Source organism: Panulirus ornatus, chromosome 54 (genome assembly GCF_036320965.1).
Source record: "Panulirus ornatus isolate Po-2019 chromosome 54, ASM3632096v1, whole genome shotgun sequence".
Classification (NCBI taxonomy): domain Eukaryota; kingdom Metazoa; phylum Arthropoda; class Malacostraca; order Decapoda; family Palinuridae; genus Panulirus; species Panulirus ornatus.
In genome coordinates, this window is record NC_092277.1 from 4,939,171 (window position 1) to 4,965,729 (window position 26,559).

At 42.7% G+C, this 26,559-nt stretch overlaps 1 protein-coding gene across 7 annotated transcripts in view; it reads right to left on the reverse strand.

The window, feature by feature from the left end:
* Window positions 1–26,559, reverse strand: part of LOC139765362 (uncharacterized) — a 574,294-nt gene that overhangs the window by 240,866 nt on the left and 306,869 nt on the right. For 2 of the 7 annotated variants that reach the window (XR_011716649.1, XM_071692741.1), the window contains one exon: window positions 21,677–24,579. The exons of the other annotated variants lie outside the window; for them this stretch is intronic. The gene's annotated coding sequence lies outside the window, so the exon portion shown is untranslated. Of the gene's footprint in view, window positions 1–21,676; window positions 24,580–26,559 lie in introns of those variants that run through there. 7 annotated transcript variants of the gene reach the window in all.

Here is a 26,559-nt window from a genome sequence, read left to right on the forward strand (position 1 = left end):
ACATATATACCCATGCACACAATTCACACTGCCCCCATTCACTCCCATCGCCACCTCGCCACACATGGAATACCTTCCCCCTCCCCCTCATGTGTGCGAGGTAGCACTAGGAAAAGACAACAAAGACCTCATTCGTTCACACTCAGTCTCTAGCTGCCACGCAATAATGCCCGAAACCACAGCTCCCTTTCCACATCCAGGCCCCACACAACTTTCCATGGTTTACCCCAGACGCTTCACATGCCCTGATTCAATCCACTGACAGCACGTCAACCCCGGTATACCACATTGATCCAATTCACTCTATTCCTTGCCTGCCTTTCACCCTCCTGTATATTCAGGCCCCGATCACACAAAATCTTTTTCACTCCATCTTTCCACCTCCAATTTGGTCTCCCACTTCTCCTCGTTCCCTCCACCTCTGACACATATATCCTCTTGGTCAATCTTTCCTCACTCATTCTCTCCATGTGCCCAAACCATTTCAAAACACCCTCTTCTGCTCTCTCAACCACGCTCTTTTTATTTCCACACATCTCTCTTACCCTTACATTACTTACTCGATCAAACCACCTCGCACCACACATTGGCCTCAAACATCTCATTTCCAGCACATCCACCCTCCTGCGCACAACTCTATCCATAGCCCACGCCTCGCAACCATTAATAATATTATTAATAATAATAATAATAACAATAATAATATTATTTTTTTTATTATACTTTTTCGCTGTCTCCCGCGTTTGCAAGGTAGCGCAAGGAAACAGATGAAAGAAATGGCCCAACCCACCCCCATACACATGTATATACATACGTCCACACACGCAAATATACATACCTACACAGCTTTCCATGGCTTACCCCAGACGCTTCACATGCCTTGATTCAATCCACTGACAGCACGTCAACCCCGGTATACCACATCGCTCCAATTCACTCTATTCCTTGCCCTCCTTTCACCCTCCTGCATGTTCAGGCCCCGATCACACAAAATCTTTTTCACTCCATCTTTCCACCTCCAATTTGGTCTCCCTCTTCTCCTTGTTCCCTCCACCTCCGACACATATATCCTCTTGGTCAATCTTTCCTCACTCATCTCTCCATGTGCCCAAACCACTTCAAAACACCCTCTTCTGCTCTCTCAACCACGCTCTTTTTATTTCCACACATCTCTCTTACCCTTACGTTACTCACTCGATCAAACCACCTCACACCACACATTGTCCTCAAACATCTCATTTCCAGCACATCCATCCTCCTGCGCACAACTCTATCCATAGCCCACGCCTCGCAACCATCCAACATTGTTGGAACCACTATTCCTTCAAACATACCCATTTTTGCTTTCCGAGATAATGTTCTCGACTTCCACACATTCTTCAAGGCTCCCAGAATTTTCGCCCCCTACCCATCCTATGATTCACTTCCGCTTCCATGGTCCCATCTGCTGCCAAATCCACTCCCAGATATCTAAAACAGTTCACTTCCTCCAGTTTTTCTCCATTCAAACTTACCTCCCAATTGACTTGACTCTCAACCCTACTGTACCTAATAACCTTGCTCTTATTTACATTTACTCTCAACTTTCTTCTTTCACACACTTTACCAAACTCAGTCACCAGCTTCTGCAGTTTCTCACATGAATCAGCCACCAGTGCTGTATCATCAGCGAACAACAACTGACTCACTTCCCAAGCTCTCTCATCCACAACAGACTTCATACTTGCCCCTCTTTCCAAAACTCTTGCATTCACCTCCCTAACAACCCCATCCATAAACAAATTAAACAACCATGGAGACATCACACACCCCTGTCGCAAACCTACATTCACTGAGAACCAATCACTTTCCTCTCTTCCTACACGTACACATGCCTCACATCCTCGATAAAAACTTTTCACTGCTTCTAACAACTTGCCTCCCACACCATATATTCTTAATACCTTCCACAGAGCATCTCTATCAACTCTATCATATGCCTTCTCCAGATCCATAAATGCTACACACAAATCCATTTGCTTTTCTAAGTATTTCTCACATACATTCTTCAAAGCAAACACCTGATCCACACATCCTCTACCACTTCTGAAACCTCACTACTCTTCCCCAATCTGATGCTCTGTACATGCCTTCACCCTCTCAATCAATACCCTCCCATATAATTTACCAGGAATACTCAACAAACTTATACCTCTGTAATTTGAGCACCAATCTTTGTCCCCTTTATACAATGGCACTATGCAAGCATTCTGCCAATCCTCAGGCACCTCACCATGAATCATACATACATTAAATAACCTTACCAACCAGTCAACAACACAGTCATCCCCTTTTTTAATAAATTCCACTGCAATACCATCCAAACCTGCTGCCTTGCTGGCTTTCATCTTCCGCGAAACTTTTAATACCTCTTTTCTGTTTACGAAATCATTTTCCCTAACCCTTTCACTTTGCACACCACCTCAACCAAAACACCCTATATCTGCCACTCTATCATCAAACACATTCAACAAACCTTCAAAATACTCACTCCATCTCCTTCTCACATCACCACTACTTCCTATCACCTCCCCATTTGCCCCCTTCACTGAAGTTCCTATTTGTTCCTTTGTCTTACGCACTTTATATACCTCCTTCCAAAACATCTTTTTATTCTCCCTAAAATTTAATGATACTCTCTCACCCCAACTCTCATTTGCCCTCTTTTTCACCTCTTGCACCTTTCTCTTGACCTCCTGCCTCTTTCTTTTATACATCTCCCACTCATTTGCTTTATTTCCCTGCAAAATAATCCAAATGCCTCTCTCTTCTCTTTCACTTATAATGTTACTTTTTCATTCCACCACTCGCTACACTTTCTAATCTGCCCACCTCCCATGCTTCTCATGCCACAAGCATCTTTTGCACAAACTATCACTGCTTCCCTAAATACATCCCATTCCTCCCCCACTCCCCTTACGTCCTTTGTTCTCACCTTTTTCCATTCTGTACTCAGTCTCTCCTGGTACCTCCTCACACAAGTCTTCCCAAGCTCACTTACTCTCACCACTCTCTTCACCCCAACATTCTCTCTTCTTTTCTGAAAACTTCTACAAATCTTCACCTTCGCCTCCACAAGATAATGATCAGACATCCCTCCAGTTGCACCTCTCAGCACATTAACATCCAAAAGTCTCTCTTTCGCGCGTCTATCAATTAACACATAATCCAATAACGCTCTCTGGCCATCTCTCCTACTTATATACGTATACTTATGTATATCTCTCTTTTTAAACCAGGTATTCCCAATCACCAGTCCTTTTTCAGCATATAAATCTACAAGCTCTTCACCATTTCCATTTAAAACACTGAACACCCCATGTATACCAATTATTCCCTCAGCTGCCACATAACTCACCTTTGCATTCAAATCACCCATCACTATAACCCGGTCTCGTCCATCAAAACCACTAAAGCACTCATTCAGCTGCTCCCAAAACACTTGCCTCTCATGATCTTTCTTCTCATGCCCAGGTGCATATGCACCAATAATCACCCATCTCTCTCCCTCAGCTTTCAGTTTTACCCATATCAATCTAGAGTTTACTTTCTTACACTCTATCACATACTCCCACCACTCCTGTTTCAGGAGTAGTGCTACTCCTTCCCTTGCTCTTGTCCTCTCACTAACCCCTGATTTTACTCCTAAGACATTTCCAAACCACTCTTCCCCTTTACCCTTGAGCTTCGTTTCACTTGGAGGGAAAACATCCAGGTTCCTTTCCTGAAACATACTACCTATCTCTCCTTTTTTCTCATCTTGGTTACATCCACACACATTTAGACACCCCAATCTGAGCCTTTGAGGAGGATGAGCACTCCCTGTGTGACTCCTTCTGTTTCCCCTTTTAGAAAGTTAAAATACAAGGAGGGGAGGGTTTCTAGCTCCCCCGCTCCCGTCCCTTTTAGTCGCCTTCTATGACACATGAGGAATGCCTGGGAAGTATTCTTTCTCCCCTATCCCCAGGGATAATAATAATATACTTATATTTATTTTGCTTTGTCGCTGTCTCCCGCATTTGCGAGGTAGCGCAAGGAAACAGAAGAAAGAAATGGCCCAACCCACCCCCATACACAATGTATACACACACACACGTCCACACACGCAAATATACAAACCTATACATCTCAATGTACACATATATATACATACACAGACACATACATATATACCCATGCACACAATTCACACTGTCTGCCCCCATTCACTCCCATCGCCACCTCGCCACACATGGAATACCATCCCCCTCTCCCCTCATGTGTGCGAGGTAGCACTAAGAAAAGACAACAAAGGCCCCATTCGTTCACACTCAGTCTCTAGCTGCCACGCAATAATGCCTGAAACCACAGCTCCCTTTCCACATCCAGGCCCCACACAACTTTCCATGGTTTACCCCAGACGCTTCACATGTCCTGATTCAATCCACTGACAGCACATCAACCCCGGTATACCACATCAATCCAATTCACTCTATTCCTTGCCCGCCTTTCACCCTCCTGCATGTTCAAGCCCCGATCACTGAAAATCTTTTTCACTCCATCTTTCCACCTCCAATTTGGTCTCCCACTTCTCCTCGTTCCCTCCACCTCCGACACATATATCCTCTTGGTCAATCTTTCCTCACTCATTCTCTCCATGTGCCCAAACCATTTCAAAACACCCTCTTCTGCTCTCTCAACCACGCTCTTTTTATTTCCATACATCTCTCTTACCCTTACATTACTTACTCGATCAAACCACCTCACACCACACATTGTCCTCAAACATCTCATTTCCAGCACATCCACCCTCCTGCGCACAACTCTATCCATAGCCCACGCCTCACAACCATACAACATTGTTGGAACCACTATTCCTTCAAACATACCCATTTTTGCTTTCCGAGATAATGTTCTCGACTTCCACACATTCTTCAAGGCTCCCAGGATTTTTGCCCCCTCCCCCACCCTATGATTCACTTCCACTTCCATGGTTCCATCCGCTGCCAGATCCACTCCCAGATATCTAAAACACTTTACTTCCTCCAGTTTTTCTCCATTCAAACTAACCTCCCAATTGACTTGACCCTCAACCCTACTGTACCTAATAACCTTGCTCTTATTCACATTTACTCTTAACTTTCTTCTTTCACACACTTTACCAAACTCAGTCACCAGCTTCTGCAGTTTCTCACATGAATCAGCCACCAGCGCTGTATCTTCAGCAAACAACAACTGACTCACTTCCCAAGCTCTCTCATCCACAACAGACTTCATACTTGCCACTCTTTCCAAAACTCTTGCATTCACCTCCCTAACAACCCCATCCATAAACAAATTAAACAACCATGGAGACATCACACACCCCTGCCACAAACCTACATTCACTGAGAACCAATCACTTTCCTCTCTTCCTACACGTACACATGCCTCACATCCTCGATAAAAACTTTTCACTGCTTCTAACAACTTGCCTCCCACACCATATATTCTTAATACCTTCCACAGAGCATCTCTATTAACTCTATCATATGCCTTCTTCAGATCCATAAATGCTACATACAAATCCATTTGCTTTTCTAAGTATTTCTCACATACATTCTTCAAAGCAAACACCTGATCCACACATCCTCTACCACTTCTGAAACCACACTGCTCTTCCCCAATCTGATGCTCTGTACATGCCTTCACCCTCTCAATCAATACCCTCCCATATAATTTACCAGGAATACTCAACAAACTTATACCTCTGTAATTTGAGCACTCACTCTTATCCCCTTTGCCTTTGTACAATGGCACTATGCATGCATTCTGCCAATCCTCAGGCACCTCACCATGAGTCATACATGCATTAAATAACCTTCCCAACCAGTCAACAATACAGTCACCCCCTTTTTTAACAAATTCCACTGCAATACCATCCATTATTTATTATTTATTTTGCTTTGTCGCTGTCTCCCGCGTTTGCGAGGTAGCACATGGAAACAGACGAAAGAAATGGCCCAACCCACCCCCATACACAATGTATACACACACGCAAATATACATACCTATACATCTCAATGTACAAATATATATACATACACAGACACATACATATATACCCATGCACACAATTCACACTGCCCCCATTCACTCCCATCGCCACCTCGCCACACATGGAATACCTTCCCCCTCCCCCTCATGTGTGCGAGGTAGCACTAGGAAAAGACAACAAAGACCTCATTCGTTCACACTCAGTCTCTAGCTGCCACGCAATAATGCCCGAAACCACAGCTCCCTTTCCACATCCAGGCCCCACACAACTTTCCATGGTTTACCCCAGACGCTTCACATGCCCTGATTCAATCCACTGACAGCACGTCAACCCCGGTATACCACATTGATCCAATTCACTCTATTCCTTGCCTGCCTTTCACCCTACTGTATGTTCAGGCCCCGATCACACAAAATCTTTTTCACTCCATCTTTCCACCTCCAATTTGGTCTCCCACTTCTCCTCGTTCCCTCCACCTCTGACACATATATCCTCTTGGTCAATCTTTCCTCACTCATTCTCTCCATGTGCCCAAACCATTTCAAAACACCCTCTTCTGCTCTCTCAACCACGCTCTTTTTATTTCCACACATCTCTCTTACCCTTACATTACTTACTCGATCAAACCACCTCGCACCACACATTGGCCTCAAACATCTCATTTCCAGCACATCCACCCTCCTGCGCACAACTCTATCCATAGCCCACGCCTCGCAACCATTAATAATATTATTAATAATAATAAGAATAACAATAATAATATTATTTTTTTTATTATACTTTTTCGCTGTCTCCCGCGTTTGCAAGGTAGCGCAAGGAAACAGATGAAAGAAATGGCCCAACCCACCCCCATACACATGTATATACATACGTCCACACACGCAAATATACATACCTACACAGCTTTCCATGGCTTACCCCAGACGCTTCACATGCCTTGATTCAATCCACTGACAGCACGTCAACCCCGGTATACCACATCGCTCCAATTCACTCTATTCCTTGCCCTCCTTTCACCCTCCTGCATGTTCAGGCCCCGATCACACAAAATCTTTTTCACTCCATCTTTCCACCTCCAATTTGGTCTCCCTCTTCTCCTTGTTCCCTCCACCTCCGACACATATATCCTCTTGGTCAATCTTTCCTCACTCATCCTCTCCATGTGCCCAAACCACTTCAAAACACCCTCTTCTGCTCTCTCAACCACGCTCTTTTTATTTCCACACATCTCTCTTACCCTTACGTTACTCACTCGATCAAACCACCTCACACCACACATTGTCCTCAAACATCTCATTTCCAGCACATCCATCCTCCTGCGCACAACTCTATCCATAGCCCACGCCTCGCAACCATCCAACATTGTTGGAACCACTATTCCTTCAAACATACCCATTTTTGCTTTCCGAGATAATGTTCTCGACTTCCACACATTCTTCAAGGCCCCCAGAATTTTCGCCCCCTCCCCCACCCTATGATCCACTTCCGCTTCCATGGTTCCATCCGCTGACAGATCCACTCCCAGATATCTAAAACACTTAACTTCCTCCAGTTTTTCTCCATTCAAACTCACCTCCCAATTGACTTGACCCTCAACCCTACTGTACCTAATAACCTTGCTCTTATTCACATTTACTCTTAACTTTCTTCTTCCACACACTTTACCAAACTCAGTCACCAGCTTCTGCAGTTTCTCACATGAATCAGCCACCAGCGCTGTATCATCAGCGAACAACAACTGACTCACTTCCCAAGGTCTCTCATCCCCAACAGACTTCATACTTGCCCCTCTTTCCAAAACTCTTGCATTTACCTCCCTAACAACCCCATCCATAAACAAATTAAACAACCATGGAGACATCACACACCCCTGCCACAAACCTACATTCACTGAGAACCAATCACTTTCCTCTCTTCCTACACGTACACGTACGTAATAATAATAATAATAATAATAATAATAATAATAATATCAACAATAATAATAATAAACACTTCAGCCAAGCAAGGCCATCTGGAATGAATTTGTAATTTTCTTACATTTTCTTTTATGTACAAAGTTATGAACATAAACCATTAAACATTTTATCTCCAAGCACAAAATATAACTCAGAACCTGGTATATATACCAGATAATAACCATGAAATTAAGTACATATATGTGAGCGGGGCAGCTGGAGAGATATCAGACCACTATCTTATGGATGCAAAGGTGGAGATTTATAGTTTTTCAAAAAAGAAGAGAAAATGTTGGGAAGAGAGTGGTCAGGGTAAGTGAGCTTGGACAAGACACGTGTGAGGAAGTACCGGGAGAGATTGAGTGTGGAATGGCAAAAGGTGAGAGCAACTGATGCAAGGGGAGTGGGTGAGGAATGGGATGAATTTGAGGAAGCAGTGATGGTATGTGAAAGATGGGAGGTGGGCAGATTACACAGGGTAGTGAGTGGTGGGATGATGAAGTAAAGTTGTTAGTGAAAGAGAAAAAAGGCGTTAGGACAATACTTACCTGGAACGAGTGCAAAGGAGTGGGATATGTTTAAGAGAGAGCAGCAGGAGGTCAAGAGGAAGGTACAAGGTTTAGAAAAGAGAGCAAATGGGGGAGTATCATTAAATTTTGGGGGGAATAAAAACGATGCTTTGGAAGGAGGTAAATAACGTGCGTAAAACAAAAGAATAAATGGGAACACCAGTGAAGGGGGCGGGGGGAGTAATAACAGGTAATGATGAAGTGAGGAGGAGATGGAGTATTTCAAAGGTTTATTGACTGTGTTTGATGACAAAGTGGCAGATATAGGGTGTTTTGGGTGGGGTGGTGTGTGAAGTGAGAGGGTCAGGAAGAATGATTTGGTTAAGAGAGAGCAAGGTAGTGAAAGCTTTGTGGAAAATGAAATCCAGCAAGATGGCAGGTTTGGGTATTGCAGTAAATCTGATAAGAAAGGAGATGACTGTGATGTTGACTGGTTGGTAAGGATATTCAACATACGTATGGATCAGGGTGAAGTGCCTGAGGATTGGCAGAATACATGCATAGTGCCATTGTACAAAGTCAAAGGTGATAAAGGAGAGAGTTCAAACCAGAGGCATAATTTTGATGAGTATTACTGGGAAACTGTATGGGAGGGTACTGATTAAGGATGCAGGCATATAATGAGCATGGGAGGGTACTGATTAAGGATGCAGGCATATAATGAGCATCAGATTGAGGAAGAGCAGTGTGGTTTCAGAAGTGGCAGAGGATGTGTGGATCAGGTGTTTGCTTTAAAGAATATTTATTTTTCATTTATTTTGCTTTGTCGCTGTCTCCCACGTTAGCGAGGTAGCGCAAGGAAACAGATGAAAGAATGACCCAACCCACCCACATGAAACACATGTATATACATACACGTCCACACACACAAATATACATACCTATACATCTCAACATATTCATATATGTACACACACAGACATATACATTTTTTTTTTTTTTTTTGCTTTGTCGCTGTCTCCCGCGTTTGCGAGGTAGCGCAAGGAAACAGACGAAAGAAATGGCCCAACCCACCCCCATACACATGTATATACATACGTCCACACACGCAAATATACATACCTACACAGCTTTCCATGGTTTACCCCAGACGCTTCACATGCCTTGATTCAATCCACTGACAGCACGTCAACCCCGGTATACCACATCGCTCCAGTTCACTCTATTCCTTGCCCTCCTTTCACCCTCCTGCATGTTCAGGCCCTGATCACACAAAATCTTTTTCACTCCATCTTTCCACCTCCAATTTGGTCTCCTTCTTCTCCTCGTTCCCTCCACCTCCGACACATATATCCTCTTGGTCAATCTTTCCTCACTCATTCTCTCCATGTGACCAAACCATTTCAAAACACCCTCTTCTGCTCTCTCAACCACGCTCTTTTTATTTCCACACATCTCTCTTACCCTTACGTTACTTACTCAATCAAACCACCTAACACCACACATTGTCCTCAAACATCTCATTTCCAGCACATCCATCCTCCTGCACACAACTCTATCCATAGTCCACGCCTCGCAACCATACAACATTGTTGGAACCACTATTCCTTCAAACATACCCATTTTTGCTTTCCGAGATAATGTTCTCGACTTCCACACATTCTTCAAGGCTCCCAGAATTTTCGCCCCCTCCCCCACCCTATGATCCACTTCCGCTTCCATGTTTCCATCCGCTGCCAGATCCACTCCCAGATATCTAAAACACTTCGCTTCCTCCAGTTTTTCTCCATTCAAACTCACCTCCCAGTTGACTTGACCCTCAACCCTACTGTACCTAATAACCTTGCTCTTATTCACATTTACTCTTAACTTTCTTCTTTCACACACTTTACCAAACTCAGTCACCAGCTTCTGCAGTTTCTCACATGAATCAGCCACCAGCGCTGTATCATCAGCGAACATCAACTGACTCACTTCCCAAGCTCTCTCGTCCCCAACAGACTTCATACTTGCCCCTCTTTCCAAAACTCTTGCATTCACCTCCCTAACAACCCCATCCATAAACAAATTAAACAACCATGGAGACATCACACACCCCTGCCGCAAACCTACATTCACTGAGAACCAATCACTTTCCTCTCTTCCTACCCGTACACATGCCTTACATCCTCGATAAAAACTTTTCACTGCTTCTAACAACTTGCCTCCCACACCATATATTCTTAATACCTTCCACAGAGCATCTCTATCAACTCTATCATATGCCTTCTCCAGATCCATAAATGCTACATACAAATCCATTTGCTTTTCTAAGTATATGCACATATACATAATTCATATTGTCTGCCTTTATTCATTCCCATCGCCATCTCGCCACAAATGAAATAACAACCCCCTTCCCCCGCATGTGTGCAAGGTAGCGCTAGGAAAAGACAACAAAGGCCACATTCATTCACACTCAGTCTCTAGCTGTCATGTATAAATGAATGTGGCCTTTGTTGTCTTTTCCTAGCGCTACCTCACACATATGCGGGGGGAGGGGGTTGTTATTTCATTTGTGGCGGGGTGGCGATGGGAATGAATAAAGGAAGACAGTATGAATTATGTACATGTGTATATATGTATACGTCTGTGTGTGTACATATATATATATGTAGACGTTGAGATGTATAGGTATGTATATTTAAAGAATGTGTATGAGAAATATTTACAAAAACAGATGGTTTTGTAAGTAGCATTTATGGATCTGGAGAGAGCATATGACAGGGTTGATAGAGATGCTTTGCGGAAGGTCTTAAGAGTATAGTATATGGTTTGGGGAAAAAAAGCTGCTGGAAGCAGTGAAAAGTTTTTATGAAAAATGTCAAGCATATGTACAAATAGGAAGAGAGGAGAGTGATAGGTTCTCAGTGAAGGTCGGTCTGTTTAATTAGTTTATGGATGAGGTGGTTAGGGAGGTAAATTCAAGTGTTTTGGAGAGAGGGATGAGTATACAGTCTGTTGGGATGAAAGGGCTTGGGAAGTGAGCCAGCTGTTGTTCACTGATGATACAGCGTTGGTGGCTGATTCGGGTGAGAAGTTGGGGACTGAGTTTGGTAAAGTGTGTGAAAGAAGAAAGCTGAGAGTAAATGTGAATAAGAGCAAGGTTATTAGGATCAGCAGGGTTGAGGGACAAGTCAATTGGGAGGTAAGTTTGAATGGAGAAAAACTGGAGAAAGTGAAGTGTTTTAGATATCTGGGTGTGGATTTGGCAGCGGATAGAACCATGGAAGCAGAATCGAGTCCCAGGGTGGAGGAGGGGGCGAAGATTCTGGGAGCGTTGAAGAATGTGTGAAAGGCGAGAATGTTGTCTCCGAGAGCAAAAATGGGTATGTTTGAAGGAATAGTGGTTTCAACAATGTTATATGGTTGTGAGGCATGGGCTGTAAATAGGGTTGTGTGGAGGAGGGTGGATGTGTTGGAAATGAGATGTTTGAGGACAATATGTGGTGCAAGGTGGTTTGATCGAGTAAGTAATGAAAGGGTAAGAGAGAAGAGTGGTAATAAAAAGTGTTGTTGAGAGAGCAGAGTAGGGTGTATTGAAATGGTTTGGTCACATGGAGAGAATGAGTGAGGAAAGACTGACAAAGACAATATATGTATCAGAGGTGGAGGGAACGAGGAGAAGTGGGTGACCAAATTGGAAGTGGAAGGATAGAGTGAAAAAGATTTTGAATGATCGAGGCCTGAACATACAGGATGGTGAAGGGCATGCAAGGAATAGAGTGAATTGGAACGATGTGGTATACGGGGTGGACGTGTGGTCAATGGATTGAACCTGGGCATGTGAAGCATCTGGGGTAAACTATGGAAAGTTTTGTGGGCCCTGGATGTGGAAAGGGAGCTGTGGTTTTGATGGATTACACATGACAGAGAGAGACTGAGTGTGAACGAATGTGGCCTTTGTTGTCTTTTCCTAAAGCTACCTCGCACGTAGCGAGGGGAGGGGGGTGCCATTTCATGTGTGGCAAGGTGGTGGTAAGAATGGATAAAGGTAGCATGTATGAATATGCACAGATGTATATGTCTGTGTATGTATATATATATATATGTATATGTTGAAATGTATAGGTATGTATAAGTGCGTGTGTGGGCATTTATCTATAGGCATGTGCACGAAGATGGGTTGGGCCATTCTTTGTCTGTTTCCTTGCGCTACCTTGCTAAAGTGGGAGACAGTGATAAAGTATAATATATATATAACATACTTAGACATCCACATATATGCACATACATATAGCCATACTTGCTTTCTTCATCCATTCCTGTCGCCACACACGAAATAGTATCCCCTGCCCTTTCCAGCGAGGTAGTGCCAGGAACAGAAAAAAAAGCCTCATTCGTTCACATTCAGTCTCTAGCTGTCACGGGTAATTCACCGAAACCACAGCTCCCTTTCCACATCCAGGCCTCACAGGCCTTTCCATGGTTTACCAAAGACGCTTCACATGCCCTAGTTCAATCCATTGACTGCACATCAACCCTGGTATACCACATCATTCAAATGCACTCTATTCCTTGCATGCCTTTCACCCTCCTGTATGTTCAGGCTCAAAATCTTTTCCACTCCATCCTTCCACCTCCAGTTTGGTTTCCCTCTTCTTGTTCCCTCCACCTCTGACACATATATTCTCTTTGTCAATTTTTCCTCACTCATTCTCCCCATGTGTCCAAACCATTTCAACACACCCTCTTCTGCTCTCTCAACCACACTCGTTTTATTACCACACATATATCTTACCCTTTCATTACTTACTCCATCAAATCACCTCACACCACATATTGTCCACAAACATTACATTTCCAACACATCCACCCTCCTGCACACAACCCTATATATAGCCCATGCCTCGCAACCATATAACATTGTTGGAACCACTATTCCTTCAAACATATCCATTTTTGCTCTTCGAGATCTCGCCATCCACACATTCTTCAACTCTCCCTGAACCTTCACTCCCTCCCCCACCCTGTGACTCACTACCACTTCCATGGTTCCATCCGCTGCTAAAGTCCACTCCCAGATATCTAAAACAGTTCACTTCCATCAGTTTTTCTCTATTCAAACTATCTCCAATATCTCCGAATTAACTTGTCCTTCAACCCTACTGAACCTAATAACTTTGCTCTTATTCACATTTACTCTCAACTTTCTTCTTTCACACACTTTACCAAACTCAGTCACCAACTTCTGCAGTATCTCACCGGAATCACCAACCAGCGCCGTATCATCAATGAAGAACAACTGACTAACTTCCCAAGCCCTCTCATCCACAACAGACTGCATACTTGCCCCTCTCTCCATAACTCTTGCATTCACCACCCTAACTATCCCATCCATAAACAAATTATATAACCATGGAGACATCACGCACCCCTGCCGCAGACCGATATTCACTGGGAGCCAATCACTTTCATCTCTTCCTACCCATACACATGCCTTCCATCCTTGGTAAGAACTTTTCACTGCTTCTAGCAACTCACCTCCCACACCATATACTCTTAACACCTTCCACAAAGCATCCCTATTCACCCAATCATATGCCTTCTCCAGATTCATAAATGCAACATACAGATCCATCTGTTACCATCTGTTACCTTCTTTGCCTATGTATAATGGCACTATGCATACATTCCGCCAATCCTCAGGCACTTCACCATGAGCCATAAATACACTGAATATCCTTACCAACCAATCAACAACATGTCACCCACTTTTTTAATAAATTCCACTGCAATCCCATCCAAACCTGCCAACTTGTCAGCTTTCATCTTATGCAATGCTTTCACTACCTCTTCTCTCTTCACCAAACCATTCTCCATGATCCCTCTGACTTCACACACCACCCCGACCAAAACACCCTGTATCTGCCACTCTATCATTAAACACATTCAACAAACCTTCGAGATATTCACTCCATCTCCTTCTCGCCTCATTACTACTTGTTATTACCTCCCCATCTGCCCCTTTATCAATGTTCTCATTTGTTCTCTTGTCTTACGCACTTTATTTACCTCCTTCCAAAACAGTTTTATTTTCCCTAGAATTTAACGATACTATCTCACCCCAACTCTCATTTGCCCTCTTTTCCACTTCTTGCACCTTTCTCTTGACCTCCTGTCGCTTTTCTGTATACATCTCCCAGTCATTTGCACAACTATCCTGCAAAAGCCGTCGAAACATCTATAACTTCTCTTTCACTAATAAAATTACTTCATCCCACCATTCACTACCCTTTCTTATCTGCCCACCTCCCACGCTTCTCATGCCAAATGCATCTTTTGCGCAAGCTATCACTGCTTCCCTAAATACACCACATTCCTCCCCCATTTGCTCTTACCTTTTGCCAATCTGCTCTCAACCTCTCCTGGTACTTCCTCACTCAAGTCTCCTTTCCAAGCTCACTTTCTCTCACCACTCTCTTCACCCCAACATTCTCTCTTCTTTTCTGAATACTTCTTACAAGTCTTCACCTTTGCCTCCACAAGATAATGATCAGACATCCCTCCAGTTGCCCCTCTCAACATATTAACATCCAAAGTCTCTCTTTTACAAGCCTATCAATTAACACGTAATCCAATAGCACCCTCTGGCCATCTCTCCTACTCACATAAGTATATTTATGTATATCTTTCTTTTTAAACCAGGTGTTCCCAATCACCAGTCCTTTTCAGCACAAAAATCAACAAGCTCTTCACCATTTCCATTCACAACACTGAACACCCCATGTACGCCAAGTATACCCTCAACTGTCACATTACTCACCTTTACATTCAAATCACCCATCACTATAACCTGGTCTCATACATCAAAGCTGCTAACACACTCACTCAGTTGCTCCCAAAACACTTGCCTCTCATGATCTTTCTTATGCCCAGGTGCATAGGCACCAATAATCACCCATCTCTCTCCATCCACTTTCAGTTTTACCCATATCAATCTAGTTTACTTTCCTACACTCTATCACATATTTCCACAATTCCTGCTTCAGGAGTGCTATTCCTTCCTTTGCTCTTGTCCTCTCACTAATCCCTGACTTTACTCAAGACATTCCCAAACCACTCTTCCCCTTTACCATTGGGCTTTGTTTCACTCAGAGCCAAAACATCTGGGTTCCTTTCCCTGCCACAATCAAAATAGCATTTCCCCCCTTTCCAGCGAGGCAGTGCCAGGAACAGACGAAAAAGGCCACATTCGCTCACACTTAGTCTCTAGCTGCTATGTGTAATGCATCAAAACCACAGCTCCCATTCCATATCCAAGCCCTACAAAACTTTCCATGGTTTACCCCAGATGTTTCACATGCCCTGGTTCAATCCACATACACACATATACATACATTATTTATTTTTCTATCTATTATACTTGATTGCTATTTCCTGCAACAGCATGGTACCACCACGAAACATATAAAGAAAGATCCATCCACTCATACACACACATATATATTTCCTATTTATTATACTTGATTGCTGTTTCCCACATCAGCAAGGTAGCATCAGGAAACAGATGAAAGACAACAAGAGCAAATGAGAACATCGTTGAACTGGGCTAATAGGGAGGTAATAACAAGTAGTGATGAAGTGAGTATTTTGAAGGTTTATTGAATGTGTTTGATGATGGAGTGGCAGATATAGGGTGTTTTGGTCGGGGTGGTGTATGAAGTGAGAGTGGTTCCTCCCCCAGCCTGTGACTCGCTTCTGCTTCCATGGTTCCATCCACTGCTGATTCCACTCCCAGATATCTAAAACACTTCACTTCCTCCAGTTTTTCTCCATTCATACTTACCTTCCATTAAACTTGTCCTTCAACCCTACTGAACCTAATAACCTTGCTCTTATTCACATTTACTATCAACTTTCTTTTTTCACACACTTTACCAAACTCAGTCACCAACTTCAGTTTCTCACCCGAATCAGCCACCAGCATTATATCATCAACAAACAACATCTGACTCGCTTCCCAAGCCCTCTCATCCACAACAGACTGCATACTGGCCCCTTTCTCCAAAACTCTTGCATTCACCTCCCGAGCAACCCCATCCGTAAACAAATCAAACAACCATGGAGATATCACGCACCCCTGCCGCAAACCGACATTCACTGGGAACCAATCACTTTCCTCTCTTTCTACTCGTACACATGCCTTACATCCTTGATAAAACCTTTTCACTGCTTCTAGCTACCTACCTCCCACACTATATATTCTCAATACCTTCCACAAAGCATTTCTATCAACTCTATAATATGCCTTCTCCAGGTTCCAGAAATGCTACATACAAATCCATCTGCTTTTCTAAGTATTTCTCGCAATCATTCTTCAAAGTAAATACCTGATCCATACATCCTATACCATTTCTGAAACCACACTGCTCTTCCCCAATTTGATTCTCTGTACATGCCTTCACCCTCTCATTCAATACCCTACTATATAATTTCCCAGGAACCTCTGTAATTTGAACAGAACACTCACCTTTATCCCCTTTGCCTCTGTACAATGGCACTATGCATGCACTCTACCAATCCTCAGGAACTTCACCATGAACCATACATACACCGAATATTCTCACCTACCAGTCAACAACACAGTCACCCCCTTTTTTTAATAAATTCCAATGCAATAACATCCAAACCCGCTGCCTTGCCAGCTTTCATCTTCCGCATTGCTTTCATTACCTCTTCACTGTTCATCAAACTATTCTCCCTGACCCTCTCACTCCACACACCACCTCGACCAAAACACCCTACATCTGCTGGGAAGTAGTACAAATGACTGGGAGATGTATAAAAGGAAGAGGCAGGAGGTCAAGAGAAAGGTGCAAGAGGTGAAAGAGGGCAAATGAGAGCTGGAGTGAGAGAGTATCATTAAATCTTAGGGAGAATAAAAAGAGGTTTTGGAAGGAGGTAAATAAAGTGCGGAAGAGAACAAATGGGAACATCGATGAAGGGTGCTAATGTGGAGGTAATAACTAGTAGTAGTGAAGTGAGGAGATGGAATGAGTATTTTAAAGGTTTGTTGAATGTGTTTGATGATAGAGTGGCAGGACGACCATGTATGAGGAAAATATAGATGCTATGGGTTCAGTGGGAGGAGATGAGGTAGAGGATTACAAGTAGATTGGAGAGTTAGCAGTAAACCGATCAGGTCAGAATAGACAAAAATAGATAAATTGCAGTTGTTTGGGATGCTTTTATAAAACAATATTTTTCATAAAAAAGGCCACCCAGCACCCTTCATTTTTTTGTGGAGGTTTGAAGAGAAAATGATTTTGAAGATAATCTCTGCTATACATTCAGCCCATGGCATCCCTAACAGAGAAATAATAACCATCCCAGGGAATCTATAAAAACAATGGGTAAGGAGGACCACCACTGGCAGTACCAGGGTTGGCATTTCATGGGAGAAGGGCAGACAGATGGTAGGTGTACCCAATTAGAAGTAAAAGAAATAAATCTGAAGTCACAAGACACTTAAAGTTCAAAGGTTGAAAAAAAATATTACTTTTTAACTTTTGATCCAGGAAATATTAATGTCATCATGTTTCCCTTGAAGTACAAACAAAAATCAATGACCCTTCAACATCTACTAACAACATACCTCACGGTAATTATCTTCATCTGCATAGAGCGAGGGTACTATGTATGATTGTGTTGTGGCTGGTTAATAAGGTTTGCTGTCTTCAACCATTCCAGTACAATCTTCATTCTTTACATCCTGACCATTACCAGGTGGCTGATTTAGAAAGAATATCAATCACAACCTGGCCATGACTAGGAGTCTTGATTCAAAAAGAATATCATACCACAATAAATGAAAATATTGCAAAGATCGGATGAAGAGTTGAAGGCTTGTTGAAGAGGAGAGGGTTTGGGAAGTGAGTCAGATATTGTTCGCTGATGATACAACACTGATGGCTGATTCGGGTGAGAAACTGCAGAAGTTGAAGACTGAGTTTGGTAAAGTGTGTGAAAGAAAGCTGAGAGTAAATGTGAGTAAGAGCAAGGTTCTTAGGTTCAGTAGGGTTGCGTGACAAGTAAATTGGGAAGTAAGTTTGAGTGGAGAAAAATTGGAAGTAAAGTGTTTTAGATATCTGGGAGTGGATTTAGCAACGGATGAAACCATGGAAGTAGAAGCAAGTAACAGGGTGGGAAAGGGGGTGAAGGTTCTTGAGCGATAAAGAATGTGGGGAAGGCGAGAACATTATCTCAGAGCAAAAATGGCTATGTGTGAAGGAATAGTAGTTCCAACAATGTTATATGGTTGCGAGGCATGGGCTATACATAGGTTTGTATGGAGAAGGGTGGATGTGTTGGAAACGAAATGTTTGAGGACAATATGCGGTGTGAGGTGGTTTGATCGAGTAAGTAATGAAAGGGTAAGAGAGGTGTGTAGAAATAGTGTGTGGATGAGAGAGCAGGAGAGAGTGTACTGCAATGGTTTGATGGAATAGAGAGAACGAGTGAGGAAAGATAGACAAAGAGTATATATGTGTCAGGTTTTGGTGAAATGGAATGAGTGAGGAAAGATAGACAAAGAGGATATATGTGTCAGAGGTGGAGGGAAGAAGGAGAAGCAGGAGACCAAATTGGAGGTGAAAGGATGTAGTGAAAAAGATTTTGAGCAATCAGGACCTCTTTTGTGAAGGTTTGCATGAATTTACTAAGCACGGCTTTGCATCATTTCCAAAATGAAATGAAACTGAAGTGTGTTCCTGGGAAAGGGGAGAGTTTCATGGCCCAGTATCAATATCAAAACTAGAGCAACCAAACCAATGGTGGTGGGAAAATTTTTTAAAGATGGGATGTAGGACTCCAACTCAGCCAAGATTATCTCTGCTATGCAATTAGCCCATGGCATACCTAACAGAGAAATATCAACCATCCTAGGGAGTCAATAAAAACAATGGGTAAGGAGGACCACCATTGGCATTGGCTGTACCAGGGTTGGCATTTTATGGGAGAAGGGCAGAAAGAAAAGAAATACTTCATATCTTTTATTATTTTTTTTTTTTTTTGCTTTGTCACTGTCTCCCGCGTTTGCGAGGTAGCGCAAGGAAACAGACGAAAGAAATGGCCCAACCCACCCCCATACACATGTATATACATACGTCCACACACGCAAATATACATACCTACACAGCTTTCCATGGTTTACCCCAGACGCTTCACATGCCCTGATTCAATCCACTGACAGCACGTCAACCCCGGTATACCACATCGATCCAATTCACTCTATTCCTTGCCCTCCTTTCACCCTCCTGCATGTTCAGGCCCCGACCACACAAAATCTTTTTCACTCCATCTTTCCACCTCCAATTTGGTCTCCCACTTCTCCTCGTTCCCTCCACCTCCGACACATATATCCTCTTGGTCAATCTTTCCTCACTCATTCTCTCCATGTGCCCAAACCATTTCAAAACACCCTCTTCTGCTCTCTCAACCACGCTCTTTTTATTTCCACACATCTCTCTTACCCTTACGTTACTTACTCGATCAAACCACCTCACACCACACATTGTCCTCAAACATCTCATTTCCAGCACATCCATCCTCCTGCGCACAACTCTATCCATAGCCCACGCCTCGCAACCATACAACATTGTTGGAACCACTATTCCTTCAAACATACCCATTTTTGCTTTCCAAGATAATGTTCTCGACTTCCACACATTCTTCAAGGCTCCCAGGATTTTCGCCCCCTCCCCCACCCTATGATCCACTTCCGCTTCCATGGTTCCATCCGCTGCCAGATCCACTCCCAGATATCTAAAACACTTTACTTCCTCCAGTTTTTCTCCATTCAAACTTACCTCCCAATTGACTTGACCCTCAACCCTTCTGTACCTAATAACCTTGCTCTTATTCACATTTACTCTTAACTTTCTTCTTTCACACACTTTACCAAACTCAGTCACCAGCTTCTGCAGTTTGTCACATGAATCAGCCACCAGCGCTGTATCATCAGCGAACAACAACTGACTCACTTCCCAAGCTCTCTCATCCCCAACAGACTTCATACTTGCCCCTCTTTCCAAAACTCTTGCATTCACCTCCCTAACAACCCCATCCATAAACAAATTAAACAACCATGGAGACATCACACACCCCTGCCGCAAACCTACATTCACTGAGAACCAATCACTTTCCTCTCTTCCTACACGTACACATGCCTTACATCCTCGATAAAAACTTTTCACTGCTTCTAACAACTTGCCTCCCACACCATATATTCTTAATACCTTCCACAGAGCATCTCTATGAACTCTATCATATGCCTTCTCCAGATCCATAAATGCTACATACAAATCCATTTGCTTTTCTAAGTATTTCTCACATACATTCTTCAAAGCAAACACCTGATCTACACATCCTCTACCACTTCTGAAACCACACTGCTCTTCCCCAATCTGATGCTCTGTACATGCCTTCACCCTCTCAATCAATACCCTCCCATATAATTTACCAGGAATACTCAACAAACTTATTCCTCTGTAATTTGAGCACTCACTCTTATCCCCTTTGCCTTTGTACAATGGCACTATGCACGCATTCCGCCAATCCTCAGGCACCTCACCATGAGTCATACATACATTAAATAACCTTACCAACCAGTCAACAATACAGTCACCCCCTTTTTTAATAAATTCCACTGCAATACCATCCAAACCTGCTGCCTTGCCGGCTTTCATCTTCCGCAAAGCTTTTACTACCTCTTCTCTGTTTACCAAATCATTTTCCCTAACCCTCTCACTTTGCACACCACCTCAACCAAAACACCCTATATCTGCCACTCTATCATCAAACACATTCAACAAACCTTCAAAATACTCACTCCATCTCCTTCTCACATCACCACTACTTGTTATCACCTCCCCATTTGCGCCCTTCACTGAAGTTCCCATTTGCTCCCTTGTCTTACGAACTTTATTTACCTCCTTCTAGAACATCTTTTTATTCTCCCTAAAATTTAATGATACTCTCTCACCCCAACTCTCATTTGCCCTCTTTTTCACCTCTTGCACCTTTCTCTTGACCTCCTGTCTCTTTCTTTTATACATCTCCCACTCAATTGCATTTTTTCCCTGCAAAAATCGTCCAAATGCCTCTCTCTTCTCTTTCACTAATAATCTTACTTCTTCATCCCACCACTCACTACCCTTTCTAATCAACCCACCTCCCACTCTTCTCATGCCACAAGCATCTTTTGCGCAATCCATCACTGATTCCCTAAATACATCCCATTCTTCCCCCACTCCCCTTACTTCCATTGTTCTCACCTTTTTCCATTCTGTACTCAGTCTCTCCTGGTACTTCCTCACACAAGTCTCCTTCCCAAGCTTACTTACTCTCACCACCCTCTTCACCCCAACATTCACTCTTCTTTTCTGAAAACCCATACAAATCTTCACCTTAGCCTTAGCCTATGAAATATTAATTTCATGTTTCCCTTGAAGTACAAAGATATAAATCAATAATCCTTCAACATCTACTAAAAACATACCTCAGTGCCATCCTCCTTGTTTGGTTCACAAGGTTTGCCTTCTTCAGTCAATTTGGGAAGCTCCTCATTCTTGACATCCTGACCCTTACCAGGTTGCTGATTTAAGAATATCAAAAATTTGAAAAGCATATCACAACCAATGAAAATGTTTCTAGGATCTGATGAAGAAGAGTTAGAGGTTAGAGAAATAAAGAGCTCCAAAGTACTTAAATGCCTGGACCTATCAAATCATAACAAATCCAATGGCACAAGAATTTTAAAGGTCAGAAGACATCTGATATACCCCATAACAAAAATATTCAACAAATCTCTGTTGGATGGTCAGGTGCCAACAGACAAAAAGTGTGCCTTGAACTACCACCCAATTACTCATACATCAGTGTCAGGAAAATAATGGAAAAATAATAAGAGACAAAACTGTCATGTTTCTAGAAGAAAACAAATCTTTATTAGAAAATTAATGCAATTAAAGGATCCTGCCCAATGAATTTGCTAGAACTTTTATTTTATTTATTTATTTATTTTGCTTTGTCGCTGTCTCCCGCGTCAGCGTGGTGGCACAAGGAAACAGACAAAAGAATGGCCCAACCCACCCACATACACATGTATATACATACATGTCCACACACGTAAATATACATACCTGTACATCTCAACGTATACATATATATACACACACAGACATATACATATATACACATGTACATAATTCATACTGTCTGCCTTTATTCATTCCCACTGCCACCTCACCACACATGAAATAACAACCCCCTTCCCCTCATGTGTGCGAGGTAGCAGTAGGAAAAGACAACAAAGGCCCCATTTGTTCACACTCAGTCTCTAGCTGTCATGTAGTAATGCACCAAAACCACAGCTCCCTTTCCACATCCAGGCCCCAAAGAACTTTCCATGGCTTACCCCAGACGCTTCACATGCCCTGGTTCAATCCATTGACAGCACGTCCACCCCGGTATACCACATCATTCCAATTCACTCTATTCCTTGCACGCCTTTCACCCTCCTGCATGTTCAGACCCAGATCACTCAAAATCTTTTTCACTCCATATTTCCACCTCCAATTTGGTCTCCCACTTCTCCTCGTTCCCTCCACCTCTGACACATATATCCTCTTGGTCAATCTTTCCTCACTCATTCTCTCCATGTGACCAAATCATTTCAAAACACCCTCTTCTGCTCTCTCAACCACACTCTTTTTATTACCACACATCTCTCTTACCCTATTATTACTTACTCGATCAAACGACCTCACACCACATATTGTCCTCAGACATCTCATTTCCAGCACATCCACCCTCCTCCGCACAACTTTATCCATAGCCCACGCCTCGCAACCATATAACATTGTTGGAACCACTATTCCTTCAAACATACCCATTTTTGCTTTCCGAGATAATGTTCTCGACTTCCACACATTCTTCAACGCACCCAGAATTTTCACCCCCTCCCCCACCCTATGATTCACTTCCGCTTCCATGGTTCCATCTGCTGCCAAATCCACTCCCAGATATCTAAAACACTTCTCTTCCATCAGTTTTTCTCCATTCAAACTTACCTCCCAAATGACTTGACCCTCAACCCTACTGTACCTAATAATCTTGCTCTTATTCACATTTACTCTCAACTTTCTTCTTTCACACACTTTACCAAACTCAGTCACCAGCTTCTGCAGTTTCTCACATGAATCAGCCACCAGCGCTGTATCATCAGCAAACAACAACTGACTCACCTCCCAAGCTCTCTCATCCACAACAGACTGCATACTTGCCCCTCTTTCCAAAACTCTTGCATTCACCTCCCTAACAACCCTCCATAAACAAATTAAACAACCATGGAGACATCACACACCCCTGTTGCAAACCTACATTCACTGTAGGTGTGTTTCTGGGAAAGGGAAGGTTCATGGCCCAGTATGCACTGTCCATTGCTGGAGGAAAAATTATTTGAAGATGGTATGTAGGATTCCAAGAAAACCTGTGAAAATGTAAGGTACAGTAAGACAATGGGTTGGAGTAGTAAGGGAACACGGGGAAACCTTGGGAGAATGTAAGGGACAATAAGACGAACTCAGCCAAGATTACCTCTGATATGCATTCAGCCCATGGCATCCCTAACAGAGAAATACTAACCATCCCAGGAAGTCCATAAAAACATTGGGTAAGGAGGACCACCACTGGCAGTTACCAGTGTTGGAATTTCATGGGAGGAGGGCACATAGAGGAAAGGTGTACCCAATTAGAAAAGAAACAAGATAGCACTCAAGACCTGAAAGTTCAAATGTAAAAGAAAAAAATGCATTGGTGGAGTGGTTTGTGTTGATCAGGAACTTTGGATCAGTGTTTAATTATTTGTTCTGGGTCATTATAAAGGGAAAAAGAAAAGATCTCAGCTCCACTAGGCTCTTCCAGTTTTCAGAGCTAGCCAATCCTTACCATTAACATCAACAACTCACCCCCATTATGATGATTCTTCTGCTGACCAAATCCTGCTTCAGCAATGCTGTCAAGGGAGGAAGAAGGGAAGACTGTCAGTATATCATCATGACACAACTGCACATGGAAGCCACTTGCCATTATGGGCTGTAGTGTGACTAACATGTATTATTGTAAATGCAAGTAAATGTTTCAAAAGATAATGGTTTAAATATTACAAAGAGTATAAAAAAAAAAATGTAATTCAATTTAAACTTTTAAAAGCTGCACATTGCGGCTTTTCACAAAATGCTTGTGAAAGAGAAAAGATGCATTTCGGAATGAATGCAGGCAGCAGGTCAAGAGGAAGGTGCAGGGATTGGAAAATAAGGCAAATGAGAGTAGGGGTGAGAGAGTATCTTCAAACTTTAGGGAGGGGAAAAAAGATTTTTGGAATGTACCAATCTTACCCACTGGGCCAAAATTGTCCACAAATATTAACACTATCAATTTTGACGTATTATGCAATGATACTTTCTTGTCTGAATTTGATTCACTCAATAACAAAAACAAAGAAATACTCAATCAACAAGAGACTGTAAATAACAAGAATAAACATTCCAAAATCCCTTTATCTATAAACTAAAAATTCCCTGATAATAAACGAGACTTTCATGGGAGGGGAGAGGGCTAAAATATTTGAGGAAAATATGGGATACATTGGAAGTTAAAAAACCATTGTAGACATCATCAGAATCTACAAAGACCTTGCCTAACTTCTCTTAGAAGCCAACACTTAACTAGTTTGCATTGGTATTAATAAAATCTAACATATCTATTGGTAAACTGTGGCAAAAAGCTATGTGGTCCTCCAAACATTCCCTAAAAAGATGTTAAAAGTTTGGTTGCGAGGAAAAAATGTCAGCAAGTGGATGAAAATAGAGCAAAATGTACAAAGAATTTTTAGCCGCTAACAATGTTAGAATGTTTTCAGACTTTCTATTTATTTATTTATTTTGCTTTGTCGCTGTCTCCCGCATTTGCGAGGAAGTGCAAGGAAACAGACGAAAGAAATGGCCCAACCCACCCCCATACACATGTATATACATACACGTCCACACATGCAAATACACATATCTATACATCTCAATGTACACATATATATACACACACAGACATATACATATATACCCATGCACACAATTCACACTGTCTTCCTTTATTCATTCCCATCGCCACCTTGCCACACATGGAATACCATCCCCCCTCCCCCCTCATGTGTGCGAGGTAGCGCTAGGAAAAGACAACAAAGGCCCCATTCGTTCACACTCAGTCTCTAGCTGTCATGCAATAATGCCCGAAATCACAGCTCCCTTTCCACATCCAATGCCACACACAACTTTCCATGGTTTACCCCAGACGCTTCACATGCCTTGATTCAATCCACTGACAGCACGTCAACCCCGGTACACCACATCGATCCAATTCACTCTATTCCTTGCCCGCCTTTCACCCTCCTGCATGTTCAGGCCCCAATCACTCAAAGTCTTTTCACTCCATCTTTCCACCTCCAATTTGGTCTCCCACTTCTCCTCGTTCCCTCCACCTCCGACACATATATCCTCTTGGTCAATCCTTCCTCACTCATTCTCTCCATGTGCCCAAACCATTTCAAAACACCTTCTTCTGCTCTCTCAACCATGCTCTTTTTATTTCCACACATCTCTCTTACCCTTACATTACTTACTCGATCAAACCACCTCACACCACACATTGTCCTCAAACATTTCATTTCCAGCACATCCACCCTCCTGCGCACAACTCTATCCATAGCCCACGCCTCGCAACCATACAACATTGTTGGAACCACTATTCCTTCAAACATACCCATTTTTGCTTTCCGAGGTAATGTTCTCAACTTCCACACATTCTTCAAGGCTCCCAGAATTTTCGCCCCTACCCATCCTATGATTCACTTCCGCTTCCATGGTCCCATCTGCTGCCAAATCCACTCCCAGATATCTAAAACAGTTCACTTCCTCCAGTTTTTCTCCATTCAAACTTACCT